Consider the following 13,716-nt stretch of genomic DNA (forward strand, 5'->3'; position numbering starts at 1 on the left):
AGACGGCGCGCAAATAAGTGAAATAAGTGGGGCGTTGGGATCGTGATTGGGTGGGCGAAAATATAAGGATGGTTTGAGAAGGCTGTCGAAGCAAAAAAAAATTCTTTTTCTTCCAAATAAATCTATTAGGGATAGTTTAGGTGTCTAGCCAAACTAGTTTAGGACTCCGGATGATGTTTCAACAGGACAAACATAAGTGGTGGTGCAAGTTAAATGATTCCCGTGATGGCATCGCTCATGGACTTCATATAACTTTCCTATCTCATTCTCATCCCAGTTCAAATTAAACCCCCCACATATATTTCCGTGAGACTGGAAAACGTGCGCCACCGTTTACAGTGAAGCTAACTATATGTGTGATGAGTACCGGTACGATTAGGATTCTCACGTACAGTAATTATATTAAATCTGGCAGCAAACCCTGGTTCATAAGGCCAGTCTCAATGCACAGTTTTATAGCATAGTTATTAAGATTGGGAACTTGGTAACTGTACTTGTTGGGTTTCATGGTGATAAAACCCCTCTCACATATGATAAAACTCCCTCTCTTCTATCCTCGTAATGACCTTGCCACGTCAGTAAAATTGCTGATGTGTTATGTTATTTAATGATCATAAAACTCTTGATGAAACCTTCACTAAGACTGAGTTAAGTACATCAGTAACAAGTTGTCAGTTGATACTTGGGAAGAGCACAAGCTACCAATCACTATCCTAGCTTAATCACTATCCTAGCTTTTAAGGTTCTATTTGGATCCACCCATCTAAAATTTAGCTAGCTAAAGTTTAGAAGTTTCTTTTTAGCTAGCTAAACTTTAGCTGACTAAATTTTAGCAAGGGATGTTTGAATCCACTAGTTAAATGCAAGTTGTTAAAAATAAGTTACCATGCTACCCTTCATAATTGTAGTTGGGACTTTTACTTAGATAGTGGAAGGGTATAATATCTTTAAATCTTTAGCTGCCCCGTTTGGATCCAAATGAGCTAAATTTAGCTAGCTAAAATTTAGAGATGGATCCAAACAGAGCATAAGCCGCTTTAGTAGTACTAGTACGTAGCTAGTGATCAAATGGACAGAGCGCTAGTTGCGACTATAGTTGGCCATATAGCCCGTGGCCTGTGGGCCGGCCCATGGTACGGAATTTTAGCCTGGTCCAGGCACGGCCCGGCACGGTGGCCGTCGTGCCCATGCTGGCCCGACCTACACCACAAGCCATGCTTGGGCCGCTATTTCAGCCCACGTGCTGGCCCGGCACGGCCTAGCCTATTTAACTCGTTTGGATTAAGTGGACAGCCCAGCCCGTTAAGGCTCGCTTGGCCCGCATATAAAAACCCCCCACCCCTAAACCCTACCTTCTTGTCCTCCATTCCGTCATCGCCTCCGCCACCGCTTCTCCCATGGCCCTCCGCCGCCTCCCCGCGCCCTTCGCCGCCTCTCCCACAGCCCTCCGCCACCTCCCGCGTCCACTGGCCCCTCACGCCCTTCGTTGCCTCCCCCGCCGCTTCTCCCATGAGGCACGTGCCGTGCTCGCCGGCCCCTGCTCCGTGGCATGGCCGCCACTTGTAACAACCCTAGGTTAATTAAACTTGATTAAGCCTAAGAGAGGCAATTAGCAGCTAAGTAAACAAGTCAAGGGTCAACTTTTGCCGCTAAGAGCTTAAAAGGCGATTAGTCCATAATTTATATTTTATTTAAGAACTTGAAATTTTGTCCATAAGGGTTGTTAAACTCATCATTTATAACAACTTTTATTATAAGCATTTTGTTTGAAATTGTGCAGAAGAGATTCAAAAACTCAGATTAAAACTAGTGGCTTTTTCAAATCACTCAAAATTCTAAGTGCCGAAAGGCATGAAAGTCCCCAACTTTGAAGCCCTGTTTGTCATGATTTCTAATATGAACTCAAGTCAAGCCTTACATAAAGGTTTTAGTTCTACAAACCCTTAACAACTTTGCTTATTGGAGTTAGGCCAAAATCTGCACAAAAGGCTTTCAAAAAGAGGTCAAACACAGCCAGTTTGGTCAACACGAGCAACTCGGCTGAAATGTGTCCAAGTCTGAAAATTTCAGTTTTTGACGAAGTTTGACACGATTTACCTCTGAATCTATTTGAAATCTGGGCAAAAACCTTTAGTAAAGTTTGAACTCGGTTGTTCGGACAACAATTTTTGTAAAGGGAGCCAATAAGGTTTAGTTCAAAAATTGCGCGCAATTTGTCCCCAAAGTCTGGCCCTGCAACTATCCCGCATTCTCGCCCTGCGCCAGAGCACGCGCAGTAGAGCGTGCTGCACGTCGCCCACCCCGTGGCGCAGCTCGCCCCCGTCGCCCAATCCGTGCCCGCGCGCAGACCAGTCGATGCTCCACCTCGCATGCCGCGTCTCGCTGCGGCACCTCGCCTGCCGTGCATCACCGCACGCACATGCCCACGCCATGACTGCCACGTCACAGCAGCTCCGCCAATGCCCGTCCAGCGTGCCCCCGATGCCTTGCTGTGTCATTCTTATCCTCGCACCACCCCCAGGCCTTGAGCCGGCCTTATCCTCCAAGCTAAAGCCTCCCAAACCAAGCCTTCCTCCATTATTGCCCCAGACAGCCGGCTTGAGAGGTTCCTGTTCGCCAGTAAAATCAATCCAACTCCTACCATCTCCCTTCGATTCCTCTCACCCAAAGTTGCGCTACTTCCCTAGCTACATTCTCAGCCCCTCTTCTTTCTCAATCATCCACCGAATCAACGAGAATCGAAGTTTCCCCCAAGTTACAGAAACTTTTCCACCACTGCCGTCGACCTCACATGGCGCCCCATGCTCCGGCCCTCCTCGTCCCCAACCAATAGCTCAAATGGAACTTAGGTGAGCTCCTAACCGTGATGCTCTTGTCCGTTTTCCGTTTGCATCGAGTTTCCGCGCTATATCCCGGGCTTGTCGACGGCGTTTGCCGCCGCCCAGCGGAGCTTCTAGTGCGCCACCCATCCCCCGTCAGTGACCCCACGGGCGAGGTCCCTGACCTTGGGGCATGGCCTGCCGCCCTCCTCCCTAGCACCGCCGTGCTCCTTCCCCTTGTTCCCGGCCGGCTGTGCGATGTGTTGTGTGTGACCTGCTATTTTTGTGCGTGACTAAAGGTAGAAGAAAGGGCCTAGGGACCCGATTGCTTTTGGGAAAGAAGTGTAGGGGTCCTGTGAAAAGTTTCAAATTTAAGAGTGAAGGGGGAATCTGTCCAGGGGTGTAGGCGCAAGATCCAGGAGCCTTTGCGCGATTAACCCGTAGACCTGGGGGCTAGATTGGAAGATGGCCTCGGATTTCTTTAATTTCCTAGATCTAAATAGGCTGAAACTTTGAAAATTCGTAGTAAATTGTAGAAAAATTGTAAAATAGCAAATAAAAATATTTTGGAATCCTTGTGAGTAGAAATATGCATTAGAGTCATAATATGATATGTGTTAGTAGAAAGTTTCTGATGTTTTTATTTATTCTTACAAAGTACTTTTAGAAATCCTTTTAAGTTGCTTAGATGCATGTATCGAGTTCTAGAAGTCCAAAAATTGGGATTCCAGTTGTGTTATTCTTGTGATGACACTCTCTAGCTAAGAAAAATATTGAACATGCTAGTTGTGTACCGTTTTTATCATGTTTTGATTTAATCTTGATAAATAGGCAATTTTAGCATGTTTGCTTGTCATTTTCATATCTAAAGTTTTGGTGCTCCAATTTATGTGAAATTTTTATGGTAGGCTATAAATGATGCTCTTGTGCTGTGGAAAAAAATTAATATTTATTGGTGCATGTATGAAGTAGTTATTGGTTTAACTTTTATGTGATTTATAAATATTAGGAGTGTCTAAAAATAGAAATTATGGTTCCACTACCTTTTTATGAGGTTGTTATATCATATTAACATATTATATGGCTATGTGTTTATAGAAAATGATAATCTTTAGAATTATCTTGCTTTTACATGTTTTCTTGCATTAGCAATTTGTCTTTTTCATAGCAATTAAACTATACCATCTGAGCATATGAAAATTTTACAGTAGCCATGTTTTGATAACATCTGTCATCCAAACATCTCAGCTCCAAATGAGATGTTTGCCACATCACCTATAAATAATATATATGTTCACTATATAATTGGAAAATGAAAGTTTGCTAGTAGATGCATATACTTAAGTCATGTGATATTTTTAATAGTTGTTTTTTAGGGTTACATATGATACTAAGTTATGATAAGCAGTGGTTAAGCTTTGAATATAACTCATATGTATGCCCTCATGTTAACATAACAACTAATGATTATGTTGCTTATATAAGTTCTTCATCCTTGCTTTAATTCTTGCTTAAGGTGTTTAGAATGTTCCATGTTACCTATAACTAATACTAATTAACTATGTTTATAGTAGTTGTGAGCTATGTGTTTAACTTGTGCATATGTTACCTTGTTAAACAACTAAATGAAGAACCTTGTTGCATATGTGCTGAAATGGCTGCTAGAGCAGTTCTGTTATGATAATATTTTCGTGATGCAAATGATATTTTTTATGAATGTGTGTAATACAAAAGTTGTAGAAAACTTCATAATGTAGCTTGTATTAAATTTTCATGACCATAGACTTGATGGTTTAGGAGCTATAGATTTTACAAGTTCATTGCCAAGTTTTGCATGCTCTCTGTACAGGTCTGAATGATTGTGTTGTTTGACTTAGCTAAGCTTTGAATCATGTCTTGGAGTTAATGGAAGAAGTGTAGTGATTTTCAGGAGCTTTCATAATTGTTAAAGATCACCCCTTTTAGTGGTCTAAATCTCCAATTATGAGCTTGTGAAGTGGAATGACAAAATCTGTCCTAATCTGGACAGAGATGTCTTCTTTGTGATGTTTGACTTGGTTAACTTTGGTTTTATCTTATGTTGTTTATAATAAAGTTGTGCGTGGTTTGCTAGTATTTCAAAAAAAATCTAGAACCACCTTGTTGTGAAAGCTAGAACTCAACTTATTGCTGTCTAAAGTTGCATATCAGATTCAACACATATTTTGGACAGAATTGTTGCTTTGTGTGTTTAAGGCTAAATAATTGTTGAATCACCTAAATATGATCAAAAGAAAGTTATAGATAACTTAATAAGCTTTCTATAAAGTTAATGATCATGCTTGTTGGATGATTAGAACTCCAATTATACATTTCTGAAGTTCATGTTAGTTTTCTATCTTTATCGGTACAGACCAGAGATATTGGCATATTTGATCATATTAACCTATGAATTAGCTTTTGGAATGAATAACAAAGTTTTATATAACTTCATTAACTTTACAAAAAGTCTAGGGTCACCCTTGCTGGATGGTTATATCTCTAGTTATGGTTAAAACAAGTGACTATTGTGCTGCTATCCAGATTCTGTGGATGTGCTTAAGTTATTAGTTTAAACTTGATGTTGACTTGTGTGTTTGTTAGTTAGCTCATATCACTATTAGAGTTAACTTGATCTACTGAGAATCTTATAAATGTGTTATATAATGTTGGTCAAGCACTTAACTAATAAATGGTCATGTATACATATTGCTACGAAATAACCTTGCTACATAGCTTACTATAACCCTAGTGATGTTGGTGTGTGACTTGCTTGTGTATGAGTGGTTTAAAAACAAATATAATATACTTTGATCACCTTCAACTTGCTGGTTGTGTGATGCACTTATGTATGCCATGTTGATTAGCACCATCACCCCTAGTTTTTGTATGATGCTATGCTTAATTAGCTCTTGATTGTTAAATGCTTGCAATAGCTTGACTTGTGTTAACTAGTGTTCCATGCTTGCTATACTTGCTATCTTTATGGAGACTTCAGTGATAGTTAGTTAAATAACTTGCTCTCTAAGTACTTATATCTTGTGGTGTAACCTTGTGCTGGTTCTGAATGCTTTTATGTAATGCATCTCATGTTACCATTCTTCGTATTCATGCATTTGCATCTTGCATCTCATCTAGATACGCTAGATAAACCACGTGAAGGATGTGATGATGGAACCAAACCCGAAGACGGTGTATGGTGGAGCTATCCCGAAGATGGAAGGACTAAGCAAGTGCCGAGATGGGAGATACTAGCCAAGCGAGTGTCGTCTAACAAACACTAACCTAGTGTTGGATTCCAGGGGCGGATTCCAGGCAAGCCCCGGAGCATGATTTCCTATCTTTAAATACTTGCAATACAATTGATTGATTTGATTGCGCATTTACATTCTAGCAGTTGATTGAAACCATAGATGCATGAATGTAGTACCCTTAATCTGAACACTAGTATGTTAAGTCGAGTAGTTGAAATGCTTAATAGCACTCGGTAAAAGTCGAGTGATTTCCTATCACTCGTGAGATATAGGAGTTGATTGCTTTACTTATGTTGCAACTATAAGGACGATGGACGGGGCCGGACTTATGTTCGGTACTCGGTGGTTTGCCCCGTCTGTCTACATGAAACTGGACTAAGGTCAAGATGTGATAGTGTTCGTGATCAAGTGTTTGAAAGTACTAATCTCATACCTAGTATGGGATGGGGAAGCCTACTACCTGATTGAACCGGAACGTGAGCGGATCGTGCCACTGTCTCTGGAACGGAGTTCCCTTGCAGCCGCATGTTGTGACAAGTGCGGTCATAGAATGGCAGAGGTCGGGTCTATGGAGCCTTGTACCAAGGGAAGTGGGCCCCACACGGGTCTGGGAATTGATGGGGACGGTTGATAATGAAGCGACCCTTCGCGGTGCGTGGATGTCGTGGGATTAGATTCGCCATGCATGGTTAAGAAATTCGAATCGATTCGTCTGCCTCTCACAGTTTGGGACTACTTGATCGCTATGCTACACTGAGTAAGAATGGAACTTGGTGATGATCTTAATATTGATGTTTGTCATAAATTACCTGGAAACTATGCTTGTTTAGTATAGTTGCTAATTTAGACGAGCAAATGAACTTAGAACTGGTGGCTAAAATATTGAAAGTAAGGACCTACACTAGTTGCTTTTGACAAAAACAAATTCCTCAGCCAAAAAGCCTTGCATGTCTAGAAGTTGGTGGAGTAGCTACCACCTATCGGTTAAGTCTTGTTGAGCATAGTTGCTCAGCCTTGCTTGTGGCATATCTTTTCAAGTGATGTTGATACCCCTGAGCTCGCTGTAAGTGGCACTTGGCCTACCCAACTTCCTCTAGGTTGGATGGTTAAGTGGGATCCTGTAACACCCTATCTAAATTAAGCCATGTTTAAAACCTAAATAAAGTCATTAGCGCATAAAGGAGAACTTTGACAGTAGTGAAGGCAAGTGAAAGGACACTTTTGCCCCTCCCAAGATAAACCGTTGTTTAAATAGTAACTTAAATTTTTGCTTAAGGACTTAAAAATCTATCCAAATAAGAGTTGTAGAACTCAACTTTCCTGACAACTTTTATTTTTGGTGTTTTGCTTCAATCTGAGCAGAAGCCCTTCAAAAACTCGAAGTACAAATCTGTGTTAATTTTAAGAAAATTAGACAAAGTCCCAACTTTGGGGCTCTGTATTTCAAAATTTCTAATATAAATTCAATCTGAGCTCTATAACAAGTTTTGGAGCTTTGAGACCTTAACAACTTTGATTCAAGGAGTAAGTTCTAAATCTGCCCCGAAAGCCTTCACAATCCAGGTCAAAGTCACCTAGTTTGGTCCACTCAGCCCAAGACTTGCTTTTTAGACTGTCTAGAAATCAGATCAACCCTACATCTTGGCACGAGCTTATCTCTCAAATGTTGAACCACACATCAGAAAAATCCTTTATAAGAGTTTGAGAAAAAAGCTCATAAAACAACTTTGTCAATTGAACCCTAGTCCAATTCACCTCCGAAGCATTTCAAAACTGCAGCTCAAGTCAGCCAAACACCCTGAAAAAAACCCGCCAAGCCGTTGTTTTTCTCTAAGTCCCAAAAATCGACGTTCCTTCAAACTTCGATACCTCGTATCTCCAAATCTACTACGAATTTGAACTCGGTTCAATTTCAAAAGTTGAACTCTGGTCTGAGGACTACAACTTTTGCAAAGGGAGTTAATGTTGAGCGGTTCAAGAATCGGGAGATCTAGGTACTTGAAAACCAGCCCGGCGAAATGATCTCGCGGATCCCTCAGCCAGAGCGCGCCCGAGCACGCGTGTGTCACGCTCCGCCTGCTGGCCGCCTCATGGTGCAAGCCCACCGGCGCTGCCCCGTTGCCCAATCCCCGGCCGTGACCAGCTGGGTCGACGCACCGGCAGCCCCGTCGAGCACGCGGACGCCCTGCCCGCTTCCTCGCCTCGCCTTGCCCGAGGGCACGCCCTGCTGCTGTCGAGCGCGTGCCCCCGCGCTCGCCTGCCAGAGCGTCGCCGCCTCCACCAACCGCCACCCCGGCCGCGTCGCATCGGACCCAGTCTCGCCAACCCGACGCCCCAACAAAGCCGTCACTCCCGCGCACGCTTGCTCCGCCCGCGCCTGCCCACCTCGCCTGTAGTGCCCTCGCCTGCCGCACCACTTCCCCCTCCTTTGTCCGCTAATGGCGCCGTCGCCATTAATGGCCGCAGCAGTGCCCCGGTTTCCCTCTGGTCCCGCCCGCCAAAGCCACGGCCCTACCTCGTTTGCCACTCCGCCCTGGGCCTATAAATGGGAGCCCAGCGCCGCCGGTGCCCCCTTCCCCGCTCACCCACGAACCTCACTGCGCTCCCCAGCTTCCACTCTCAGCTCCACCGCACACCCTCTCCGTGGAGCTCCCCCTTCTGCTTGGCCCTGCACCTCGCCGACACCACCAGCTGCTTCGCCTCCCTCTCGCGCAGCTCTAGGGCCTGCTTGTTGCCCGCGAAGAGCGCCGCCGCCACGGGAACACCGCCGAACTTTGCCGCCACCCGAAGCTTCCCACCGTTCTGCCCCAACCAAGCATCCCCGTCGCCCCCAACCACTTCAAACCAGCCCAAGGTGAGCCCGTAAGCCCTCACGGCCCCTCACCGTCCCACGGCTGCCGGCGCATCACCGGGATTTTGCCCGCCCGCCGCCGTACGCCGCCGAGGACCTGATTGCGATTGAGAAAGTCGAATCAGGGGCCTTAGTGCTAAAACCCGAGACCTTTGCGCAATTAAACCCTAGACCTAGGGGCTAGACCGTAAGTTCGCCTCGGTTTTTGTTTTAATATTAGCAAAATATATGTTTAACTTTGGAAATTCACCAAAATTTGTAGAAAATTCAGAAAAATATCAAACCAATTTTGCTAGACTCTGTTTAAAGAGTAGTGTTTAATAAAAATACTTTTGGCATATGTAACTGCTAGAATTATTATTATGTGTTTTAATTCTTTTTTAAGCTATTTAAATCATAACAAATCTTAGAAAAAGTATAAAAAGTTGAATCCAACTCTCAAGTGTTTGTTTCAGATAGTAGAAGCTTGGAAAAATGATTTGGAGCCCAGTTCAGATGATTAAATCTCTGTTTTAGTTTTACCTTGAGAATCTAAGCTTGTTTTTGCCTTTTTGCACAACAATTAAACCAGAACTGAGAAAAATATGAAACCTTTTGGAATAAGTCAGTGGTGTAATGTAATTTGTGGAAAAAATATGGAACCCACCAGAAATAAAAAGAGGTACCACTTTCCTGTTTAGGGAAGAATAAATACGTAAATGTACAGAAAAGGATGCCTTTCACTAAAAATCGTGAAAAATTCATCAAAGGCTCTGTATCATCCCTATAACTCACTGTTAGAATTTCATGACCAGTTTCATTAAGGTTTCTTCTATAAAAATGTTTAAGTATACGCAACCTTAAGGTAATAAAGGTAATATTGGAAGAGATACAAAATAACATTCAGAAATAGGATAACTTTCCGATCTAAAGTTTAATAAAGTTGAGATGTATATATGTACACAATCGCCATCAAACCAACCCCCTGCTTGTACCACACCCCCCCTTCCTCGTGTAGATAAAGCACGTGTAAAATCTTGTTTAGGTGAATGTGGCCTTAATATAACTTCTTCTTCAACACTAACTCGTGTTTTTCGTCCTATGAAAAAGTTTGGGAATTTAACTTGGTGCATTTCATTTCGTGTAGAGCTGAACCTCGCTGACGGGACTTACGAGCTTCACCCGACGCCAGAAGGAGCCGTAGCTGAGCTGCAGCCCATCGGAGCCGAGCCCGAGCAAGCCGAAGACCCGTTTGCTACCTCCCCGCGTGAAGGCAAGCCCCGGAGCATAAATTCCTATGTTTAATTACTCTCAATATATTGGTTGTTTTGATTGTGCCTTTACGTTCCTAGGAATTGATTGAAACCATAGATGCATGAACACTAGTATAAGAAGTTGAGTAGTTGCAATGCTTAATAGGACTCGGTAAAAGTCGAGTGATGGACTATCACTCACGAGTTATAGGAGTTGTTTGCTTTCCTTTTGTTACAACTATAAGGGCGATGGACGGGGCAGGGCCTTATGAACTGTTTTGGTGGTCGGTGGATTGCCCTGTCTGTCTACATGAATTTGGACTAAGGTCGAGATGTGATAGTGTTCGTGATCAAGTGTTTGAAAGTACTAATCTCATACCTAGTATGGGATGGGGAAGCCTAGTACCTGATTGAACCGGGACGTGAGCGGATCGTCCCACTGTCTCTGGAACGGAGTTCCCTTGCGGCCGCATGTGGTGACAAGTGCGGTCATACAACGGCCGAGGCCGGGTCTATGGAGCCTTGTACCAAGGGAAGTGGGCCCGACACGGGTATGGGAATTGATGGGGACGGCCGACAAAGGAAGCGACCCTTCATGGTGCGCGGATGTCGTGAGATTAGGTTCGCCATGCATGGTATTAATATTAATGCTTGTCATAAATTGTTTGGAAACTATGCTTGTTTAGTATAGTTGCTAACTTAGACTGGTAAATGAACATAGAACTTGTGGCTAAAATATTGAAAATAAGGACCTACTCTAGTCGTTTTTGGCACAAAAAAAAAACCCCGAGAGCCAAAAAAAACTTGCTTGTCTAGGTGTTGGTGGATTAGTACCACCGGGGGTCGGTTAAGTCTTGTTGAGCGTAGTCGCTCAGCCTTGTTGTGGCATATCTCTTTCAGGTGATGTTGACGCCTATGAGCTTGCTGCAAGTGGCACTTAGCCTCCCCAGCTTCCTCCTAGGTGGACGGTCGAGTGGGATCCTATGACACCCAGTATTAACAACAACTTAAGTATGACATCAAGAAGTAATGGTGAAATTAGGATTTAAGGAAGGTAATTTGAGCAAAAATTGAATTTGAGCCGAATTCGACCAAATTTGCAATTTGAAGTTTCAAATCTGGATAAATTTGGCAAAAATATGAAATAGAGTCTTGAGAGTATTCAAAACTCAAAGGAATGAATCTTGAAGTCTAAATCAAGTCCTAAAGCTCTCAGAAATGCAATCGAAGATGGAATCAGCAAAGTCACTATTCGTCGTCCGAAAACGTGCAAGTGTGAAAATAATGTTGAGTACATAACTTTGGAGCCAATTTATGGAAAAATTTTCTTGTAAGTGAGCAGATATTTTTGGACATTAGTGAAATATGGACTATGGAGAAGGTAAATGAAATGTTGTTGTCCAGAAAAAGTGGAAGGTTTAAATTTAAAATGAAGCCCAAAACCAGCAAATGAGCAGATTTCAGGCTTCTCGCTGAAATTATCCTAAGTCTGAAAAACAGCATTGATTAACAATGTTTGGGGCCAATTTCAGAAAAATCCAGTGTGTAAGAGATAGGTTATTATGTGCAAAATGGAACCTTTGTTGTATGTTGGACTAAGATCAGTGGAAGTTGGGCAAGGTAAAGTGAGTTTGGGTAGTTGGAATCGAATCCAAAGTGGAGGAAATGGCTCTGCCGAGAGGACTGACGAAACTGAATCATTCGATTCAGTTACAGTCTCGGGTTGTCAGGAACTTTGGAGCTCGAATTCACGGTCTTAGAGTGATCCTTTCAATGCGAAGCAAAAATAACAAATGGAGTACTTGGATTACTCTACAAGTTTACTTAAAGGAGTTTTATGAGTTGAGATAGAAAATTTTGAGTAAGGGAGGCCTGAACATGTCGGTTGGGAAGGGATAAAAGGAGAAAAGGAAGAACAGAACAGAGATGGCAGGAGCCGTGCCGCCGCCGGCACTTCTTCCCACCAGCCAGCGCGACAACCTCATCCACGCCACGCACGCCCGTGAGCCGTCGAGGTGGCCTTCATGCACGCGGTGAATACTTGAATATATACCGCTCCCACCTCATCCGTTTACCCTGCCGCCAGTTTCACCGAAACGAGCAGAGCAAACGAGCAGAGCACGACAGTAGCACCGCCGCCGGCCGATTCCACCGCGCCGCCGCTCCTCTCCTCGATTCCTTCTGCCCGAAGCTCCGCTAGCACCTCACCGAGACCCCCACCCCTCCGTTTCCCCAGCTCCCCGCCGGCGAGCCCGAATCGCCGCCGTTCCTGTCCGCTCGGCCGCTACCCCTGCTCCTCCAGTGAGCCCTCCGCGCTGCCCCTTCTCCACTCTTGTGCTCAGGTTTAGAGGCTCCTTAGGTCGCGTAGACGCCGTAGAACACCTCCGCCAGCCGCTTGCGTCGCCGCCGGACCTAGAAGCCGGCCGGCCTCCGGCCATGGCCGCCGCCGCCCGTGGAGGGCCCAGCTCAGGCCACCTCCGGGTGGGCTAGCGCCACCCGCAGGTGCGCCGGGGCCTAGGGGTGCTCCCCGGCCCGGCCTTGTCGCCGGCACGGCTGCCGCCGGCGAGCCGCCGGCCTTGCCTGCCCCGGCGCCCTGTTTTGGCGTCGAGCAGGGGAGGTTTGGCCGGCTGGCCCACGCGCCACTGAGGATAGGGTAGGGGGGCCAGTAGGAAAAAAAAAGTAGTCCAGGGGGTTTTTCGGATAAGGTTGGAAATTCATATTTTAAAAATCGATTAAATTACCTGTTACACCTTTTAATTCACCAAAAATTCAGAGCAACACCCAAAAATAATGAAATAAATTTTAATAGGTTTGTTTTTATCTCTTTTATGCATTAAAATTATTAAAGGTTATTATTTATAGAAACATTTTAGGTATTTATTTAGTGCCTTTAATCAAAGGTATTGAATAAGTACTAATAATTCCAAAATACATAAAATATGAACTAATGCTTTTCTAATTACAAATTAACCATAATCTATAATAATTACGAGTTTAAGGTTAGAAAATATTTTGATGCTTTTCAAAAATAAAAGAAAAGGCTTGCTTTTAAAAGATAAAGATTTAAGTATTTATTTAATGCCTTTCCTTAAAAATGTTTAAATAAATGCTTAAGCTATATAAAATAAATAAAATTCTGAATAATATTTTGATTAATTCCAAACAAATGTTAATCTATAGTTTTGCATTTTCTTTTACATTATAAATTATTTCAAATGCTTTTCAAAAATAAAAAGAAAAGTCTAAAATGGGTTTAATTAAGGGAGTTTAAATCGCGAGTTAGACGTTATGGGTAGAGTTTTGTTGGCTTGCAACTTTATCATGAAGTTAAGTTGTCTAAGTCATTGTTGGCTTGCAACTTTATCATGAAAGAAGTTGTAGAGTCCTGTGCTTAAAAAGTTGCATCTCTAACTCATGCATACGCTTTATCGTAGATACTGAAGCTCCAGAAGCAGAATTTCTGGAAATCTCTGAAGAACCTCCAGAGTTTGAGGAAATTATTGAGTTGATCCCTTGTGAAGCCGGACCATCGGGCAATGCTA

This window comes from Setaria viridis, chromosome 9, assembly GCF_005286985.2.
Source record: "Setaria viridis chromosome 9, Setaria_viridis_v4.0, whole genome shotgun sequence".
Classification (NCBI taxonomy): Eukaryota; Viridiplantae; Streptophyta; class Magnoliopsida; order Poales; family Poaceae; genus Setaria; species Setaria viridis.